This window comes from Podarcis raffonei, chromosome 14 (assembly GCF_027172205.1).
Source record: "Podarcis raffonei isolate rPodRaf1 chromosome 14, rPodRaf1.pri, whole genome shotgun sequence".
Classification (NCBI taxonomy): Eukaryota; Metazoa; Chordata; class Lepidosauria; order Squamata; family Lacertidae; genus Podarcis; species Podarcis raffonei.
Genome location: NC_070615.1, coordinates 16,639,870 through 16,647,451, shown reverse-complemented (window position 1 = coordinate 16,647,451; position 7,582 = coordinate 16,639,870).

The window sequence follows — 7,582 nt, the reverse complement described above, 5'->3', positions numbered from 1 at the left end:
AGGGGGACCTCTTTTTAATTCTTATCTGCAAAATAGGGTCTCATTTTTCTTTGAATGTGTGAAATCTGATTCCTCCTTTTCTCTGATTAGTCTCCTCTCACTTTTTATCCCCCCCTCCCCTTAAAAGGGCACTTAGCTTTTATTTCTTGGCAAAAACATTGGTCCAAGCTCCAACTTTTGGATCTGGGCTTGAAGGTTCCAATAATACTTAGCATTACAGTGGTACCTCGGGTTACATACACTTCAGGTTACGTACGCTTCAGGTTACAGACTCCACTAACCCAGAAATAGTACCTCAGGTTAAGAACTTTGCTTCAGGATGAGAACAGAAATCGCACGGCGGCCGCGGGAGGCCCCATTAGCTAAAGTGGTGCTTCAGGTTAAGAACAGTTTTCAGGTTAAGAACGGACCTCCAGAACGAATTAAGTACTTAACCCGAGGTACTGCTGTATATGGTATTTTCAGGTGTTCAAAGCATTTAACAAACACCCTGCAACATATAATGGTATCATTATCATAGCTGTCAACCTTCCCTTTTTTTGTGGGAAATTCCCTAATTCCAGTGCCGTTTCCCGCTGCTTCCCGCTGCTATCCCGGATTGTTAGATATCCCGTAGACTGTCCCTGGGACAGGTGGGGCTGCTGTTCCCTTATTTTCGGGGCTGCTGATCCCTTATTTTCAAATCTGAAAGTTGACAGCTATGATCATTATTCTCATTTTGCAGATTTGGCGGGGGAAGAGTGAGGCTGAGAGAAACCACCTTGCCTATCTAGTGAGTTCCTGGCTGAAGTGAGATTCAGATCAGAGGGTCCCTGTTTCATTTCTGAAGAATTCTGGGTGCTGTAGTTTGTTAAGGATGCCGAGTGGAAAATCAGTCTCTTCCTAACAATGCCTAGCACCCTTAACAAACTACAGCTCCCAGAATTCTTTGGGTGAAGCCATGACTACTTAAAGGGGTATCACAGCTCTTTAAATGTATAATGCAAATATGACCCAGATATTTATCAAGGAGCAAAACACACTTCCTATTCATTTGGCTTTTTGTAAGTTGCCGGATGGGGAATTTATGGAGTTGGGAAACCTGGTTATCTCCCCCAGCCCCCCTGCAAATTGCAATAATTTCTAGCTGTAGGGCATGGCAATTAAAGGCAGATTTTGTGTCTTCCTAAAGACTGAAACATTGTGAAATCTGAAAAGAATAATCTACTGGCCAGATTTCAAAGGCACAGCTCTGGTATTTGGCTCACTATTGGCCTAGCTATCACCATGCCAAGAAAACATAAGAAAAACCTGGCTGGATCCAGCTAAAGGACCATGCTAATGCAACGTCCCATTCCCTGAGCATGGCGGCTCAGTTTAATTGGAATGACCAATGCCTGCTGATAGAGCTTGTCCTCCGTGAATTTGCCCAATTGTGAAAAGGCCTCTGGTAGATTGGAGCAGAGGGTAAGCATTTCCTCCCTGCTATGGCCAACCAGATTCCTTTGGGAAGCTCACAAGCAGAGCATGAAGGCAACAGCTCTCCCCTACTGTTGTTCCCTGGCAACTGGTATTTTCCGTGTCATACGGTTTCTGCCATGATCTAGAATTCAACAGTGTCTAGGCAACACCATGACCATATACATACGTAATAGATAATCTTTATAGAATTCCTTCAAATCATAAAAAGTTCAAAATGAAATCTTTAGTCTCAAAGTCTCTGAAAATCTTTAAATGAAGCAAGGTACTAAACTTTATATGGTGGAATGTATATAAATGTATATACCCTTAAATGAAAATATCAAATGCTGTGGAACAGTGCTCATGTAATAATGTAGTCATTCATTTGAAATAAGATGGGTTTATGAAACATTCTATATCCACCCACCACGCTGACGAAGAATTCTACGAAACAGTAGTCAAGATCTGGAATTACTGTTCAGTGTTGGACATCATTGTTGAATACACAAAGCTTCACAGCTTGTCTTCCACCGTACAAAGTTTGGTACCTCGCTTCATTCAAAGATTTTCAGAGTCTTTGAGACTAAAGATTTCATTTTGAACTTTTTATGATTTGAAGGAATTCTATAAAGATTATATAATACATATGTATATGGTCATTGTGTTGCCTAGACATTGTTGACGTTCTCTTTGCAACACAGGGATTTGTTTGGATACTTAATGATATAGAATTCTGCAGGCCCGGCCACACATGACTCCTAATACCATGTGCTCCCTTGTCAAACAGACGCCTGGTCAGGGCAGAAAGTGTGGGAAAGCTGAATTTTAGCCACATTTACTTGAGAGAAGGTATAAGCTAATAATACGTCAACCTGGTCTCAGTTGCTCATTTGTCCAACCAGTTCTCCATGTTTCAACATCAGTTTGCAATCCCGCCCCCCACAATGTCCTCACAAAAATTCATCCGCATTTTTGGGTGTGAATTTTTCATACGCAGTTCTTATCTGCAATTTTGCCTGATTGATGTACTCATTTTGGCAAACCCATTTCCCCCTTAATACAATGCATTTTTGTATGTTTGTTTCACCAGTATATGCATTTATACGCACACTGTACCATATAGAACATGCTTTTTTGGACATGCGTTATGTGGCTGGAGAACTGCGCTGCAAAATTCAGTGTGGATTTCAAAAGAGGGGCTGTGTTTCATTTTGTGTATCGTTTCGGAAAACGTTAATTTGTTAAGTTTGAACTGAATCTCCCTTATCCCTACTAAAGATGTACAGTGGTACCTCGGGTTAAGAACTTAATTCCTTCTGGAGGTCCGTTCTTAACCTGAAACCGTCCTTAGCCTGAGGTACCACTTTAGCTAATGGGGCCTCCCTCTGCCACTGCACGATTTCTGTTCTCATCCTGAAGCAAAGTTCTTAACCTGAGGTACTATTTCTGGGTTAGTGGAGTCTGTAACCTGAAGCATTGGTAACCCAAAGTGTCTGTAACCTGAGGTACCACTGTAGTCCAAACGAACTCAGTGGCTTATCATTAGAATGCTATTGGGTTGCACATCTTAAAGGGGACTTCCTAATGCAAAACTCACAGAGAGAGAATATTCTGTGAAATGTCAAATTTGCAGGGTTACTGACTCGATCCCTGTGAACCTCATTCATCAGTGAAAAGTGACTAGTTCTTCCTTCCTCCATCTGGGCAAACAGGAGGAAACAGGACACCCGTCAGGAGGGAGTGGACTAGAGAGAAAAGAAAGGGCCACGCCTCTCTGTTCCTGCATGATATTTCTTTCCAGATATTGGAAAGAAAGAAATGTTTGAATTGCTTTGTCGGAAGCATCTTAGAGCTTTAGTTTCTCTGAAAACCATGCCCATTGGTGGGTCTTATGAGGAGACACCACCACCAGATTCACAGTCGAATTATGGATACTGATGGAGGAGAAACTCCATACAGTCTGTACTTAGATGTGAACTTACTTTGCGCTTTCTGAAATAATGTGAGAACCAAAACACAGCCCTCTTTCTGCACTTCTGTGAATTTTGCAAAGCAGTTATTCGCCCAAGTGATGCATTTGCTAGGATAAAGTGTGCATATAATTGCATATAACACTGAAAATAACAAAAAGAACCACATATTAGGGGGACATTGCTTTGCAAGAATGTGTGTACAGTATTAGGAGAAATTCGGACAGAAATCCTAATGAATTTTTATGAGGATTTCTTTTTTAAGGGGAAAAATTGCAAAGTGATGTGAAAGTATTGGAGAATCCAATTTAAGACTGGAAATATAAGAAACTGTGAAATAAATTGGAAGTGACATATTCACCCACCCCTAATTATGGGTAGGAAGGAAGCGGTCCCTATCCTAAGTCCAGTGCTTTTTTTCTTTAAAAAAAGTGTTTAGGGGTACTCTCATTTTCCTAGTCATATTTTAATACATCCCCTTAATGAGGCCAAACTTAGATTCACAAAATCTTTAGGAGTACACTACTTCTGTGTCCCCCCAGAAAAAAAAACACTGCCTAAGTCCAAGCCATTATTTCATCTCCCACTTTCAGCCATATCATATTCTGTAGCCTAATAAACCAATAGCTGAGAAGATTGGTGTAAAAAAAACCCAGCCAAAATTAGGGAGTGGGGTTCCTCTGTGCCCCCTGTAATTTTAGTGCTAACATTCATAGCCAGTTTAGAAAACCAAGAAAATCATGTGCCCAAGCTTTTCTAGGCCTATACCTCTTTAGATAGTTGGGTGGTGTGTGTGTGTGTGTGTGTGTGTGTGTGTGTGTGTGGAGGCTTTTTATTTTACCTTCCCAAAGAAATGAGGAATCCAGAAACATTGCTTGTTCAGACGATACACTAGGTATTATAAAAGCAATGTGAAAATAGTAAGATTATGCATATAATAAGTGCATCAGAAGTGGTCTGAGACTGCAATTATGTGTGCATTTATACTCAGGAGCAAACCCTATTGACATTTGTGGGGGGGGGGTGACTTAATCAGTAAACGTGATTGGTTGAGTGTGCTGCAAAATATAATGATTTTGGGGACTTTAGATTTCCCATCTCTTTAAATAGCGCCATCAAACTCAAAGATAAATAAAGGATTATGAAATAATTCAGGTGAATGATTAGGTAAACATCGACCTGCTTTTCCTAAGAAGCAACACTATTCCACAACATTGGAAAATCATGAAAAATTCTGAGTAATGACTAGGTAAACATAAACTGGATTGTGCCAAGAAGCCATGTTTGGGGTTTCATCCAATGCTAGTCCTGTTCAGAGTAGACCTATTGAAATGAATGGGCATGATTAACCAAAGACCACTAATAACTGGACTTTCCATGAGGGGGAAAACACTTTGGAAGGACCCGGGTTGATGAAGCAATGACTGTAAGCCTTACTTTTGTATAGTGGGCTAGTTTCCCTGTCTATCCATCCAGGCACTCAGGTGGAGTTAGCAGAGTTCAAGGGCACCTCCTGGCTAGGCAAAAACACTCAAGGGGTGTGTGGCCTATGGAGAGTACCAAGGGCCAGTCAGAGAGGTCTGGAGGGCCACATGCTTTCCCTGTCCTTGTGTTAGCTCACGCCACTGCAGCTATTAAAGATTAGGTGTGTTTAAGTCAAGGGGTGAGGAACCATTTTCACCCCTCAGTTCTGAGCACGAAAGAATCCAGATTAATGACTAGGTAATAATCAGCCAGGATTTCCCCAAGAAGCCTGGTTGGGCATCCATCCCAGGGGTTGGTTGGAGAGAACATCCATGGATACCATTCCACAATATTGGATGATGCAACTGAGCATTGGTTGGCTTTCCATTGGGGGCCAAGTTTTTTAAAGGTCCAAGGCTGGTGGAGCAATGAATGCCCTGGAACTCAGACGTTTTGGCTCCCAAACGCAGCAAACCCAGAAGTGATTGTTCCAGTTTGTGAACGTTCTTTTGGAACCCGAATGTCCGATGGGTCTTCTGCGGCTTCTGATTGGCTGCAGGAGCTTCCTGCAGCCAATCAGAAGCAGCAATTTGGTTTTCGAACATTTTGGAAGTCAAATAGACTTCTGAAACGGATTCCGTTCGACTTCCAAGTTACAACTGTAGTGGGTTGGCCAAGGGGAGCAACCGATACAGCCAAGCAAAAGTCAGAAGGTTCCACACACATTCCTCTGTTCTCTGTCCAGGAAAGCAAGGGGCACAATCAAACTGCACTATCCAGCCAGGCAACAGCACTCAAGGATGGTGTGGAGCAGGATTGGTGAGGGGGAGAGTCTTGAGGGCTGGTTAGAGAACTCTGGGGGCCATATTCAGTCTCCAGGCCTGCAGGTGGATTTCCATCCCTGGTTTAAGTTGTAAAGGGGTGTGTGTGAGTGAGTGAGACATGACATGACATGACATGGCAATGTGAAATTGTCCAGAGCAAAGAGAATCTCAGCATTCAAGAATTTGGGGACCCCGCTGAAATTTATTGGCAGCAGGTTTATGACCTTAAAAGGGAGGTGGGAAGGTCTTTTTCATATATACAATGCATAATTCACTAATCAAATTCATGGTCCCGATATGTAATTCATAATCAGGGCATTTTGGGGGGGAGCTGCCATAACCCAACGTCTGCAGAAAGCAGGATCGAACCCATTCCATCCATCAGCTGATGAGAGGGGGGTTTTCAGTCCTGAGGGAGATCATCCTAGAGAACTCCATGCACAGCTCAACCCTGCTTAGAAAGCAGGATTTCAGCTTACGAATGCTGTCATCAGATGATTGACAAGTGCGTGGTCTCGCCCACCTGCCCTAGTTGGCCCATGGGATGCCGGAAGGTTCCACACCCCTGCTCTGTGGGGGCAAGTACTCCATACTGGAGCGTACAGTTTGGGGCAGGGAAGTCCTGTTAATTGTTAGCATTTATATAGTGCTCTTGAGTGGTCCCCCCAATTATATTTTATTGTTTCAACATTTTTAACATATGCAATCAAAATACAATTTAGTCTTTTCTCTTAATCTTATCGACTTCCCACCCCTTTTCCCATGGAGTTATTGTTTCTCCCTTCTGCTACACCCCACCTTCTAGCTATTAAATCATAGTCAAACTGTATTATCATCTAATTACTTCTGTTGCTCATAGCTCGAAACCTGCTCATGAGTTCATTAGTGCACTTGAGTGTTCAAAGCACTCCCCATACAATGGCCTGGTGACTTTACAACAGCCCTCAGAGGCAGGTCAGTATTATCACTGCAGAGGTGAAGCTGGGAGTGAGCCCTATGGCTACTTTGCATCCATTTGAACCAGGCACCTTGATTTATAGCTTAGGCTGCAACCCTTATACACATGTGCCTGAGAATAAATATTATATATGTTAACTTGTGAGGTCTCCAGATGTGGTAGACTCTCCCAGCTTCCCCATCAGTCCAGCCAACATGGCCTGTGGTCAGGGATCATGTGAATTGACAATCCAGCTTATACCTGGAGGTTCACAATTTCTTGCAATTTCTCTATTCCTGATGTATTATAGGGCTGCGCTGCATATGGATAGTTCTGTTGGTTAGAGCTTGGTGCTAATAACAGGATCGGTCCCCATATGAGACAGCTGCATATTCCTGCATTGCAGGGGATTGGACTGTGATTCTATAACTCTTAGCCACTGTGCTTGCAGTGATAGTAGGGCTCGAAACTGTGGTCTAAACCACTGAGCCTCTTGGGCTTGCCGATCAGAAGGTCAGTGGTTCGAATCCCTGTGATGGAGTGAGCTCCCGTTGCTCTGTCCCAGCTCCTGCCAACCTAGCAGTTCAAAAGCACACCAGTGCAAGTAGATAAATAGGCTCTGGCGGGAAGGTAAACAGCGTTTCCTTGAATTCTAGTTTCCGTCATGGTACAGTGGTACCTCGGGTTAAGAACTTAATTCGTTCCGGAGGTCTGTTCTTAACCTGAAACTGTTCTTAACCTGAGGTACCACTTTAGCTAATGGGGCCTCCCGCTGCCGCCACACGATTCCTGTTCTCATCCTGAAGCAAAGTTCTTAACCCGAGGTACTATTTCTGGGTTAGCGGAATCTATAACCTGAAGCGTCTGTGTGCTGGTCCAGGGGGGAGGTTACCGTGGGGCGAGGTCCAGGACCTGAGTTGAGGGTCGGCAGACAGTCCTCCTCGGGC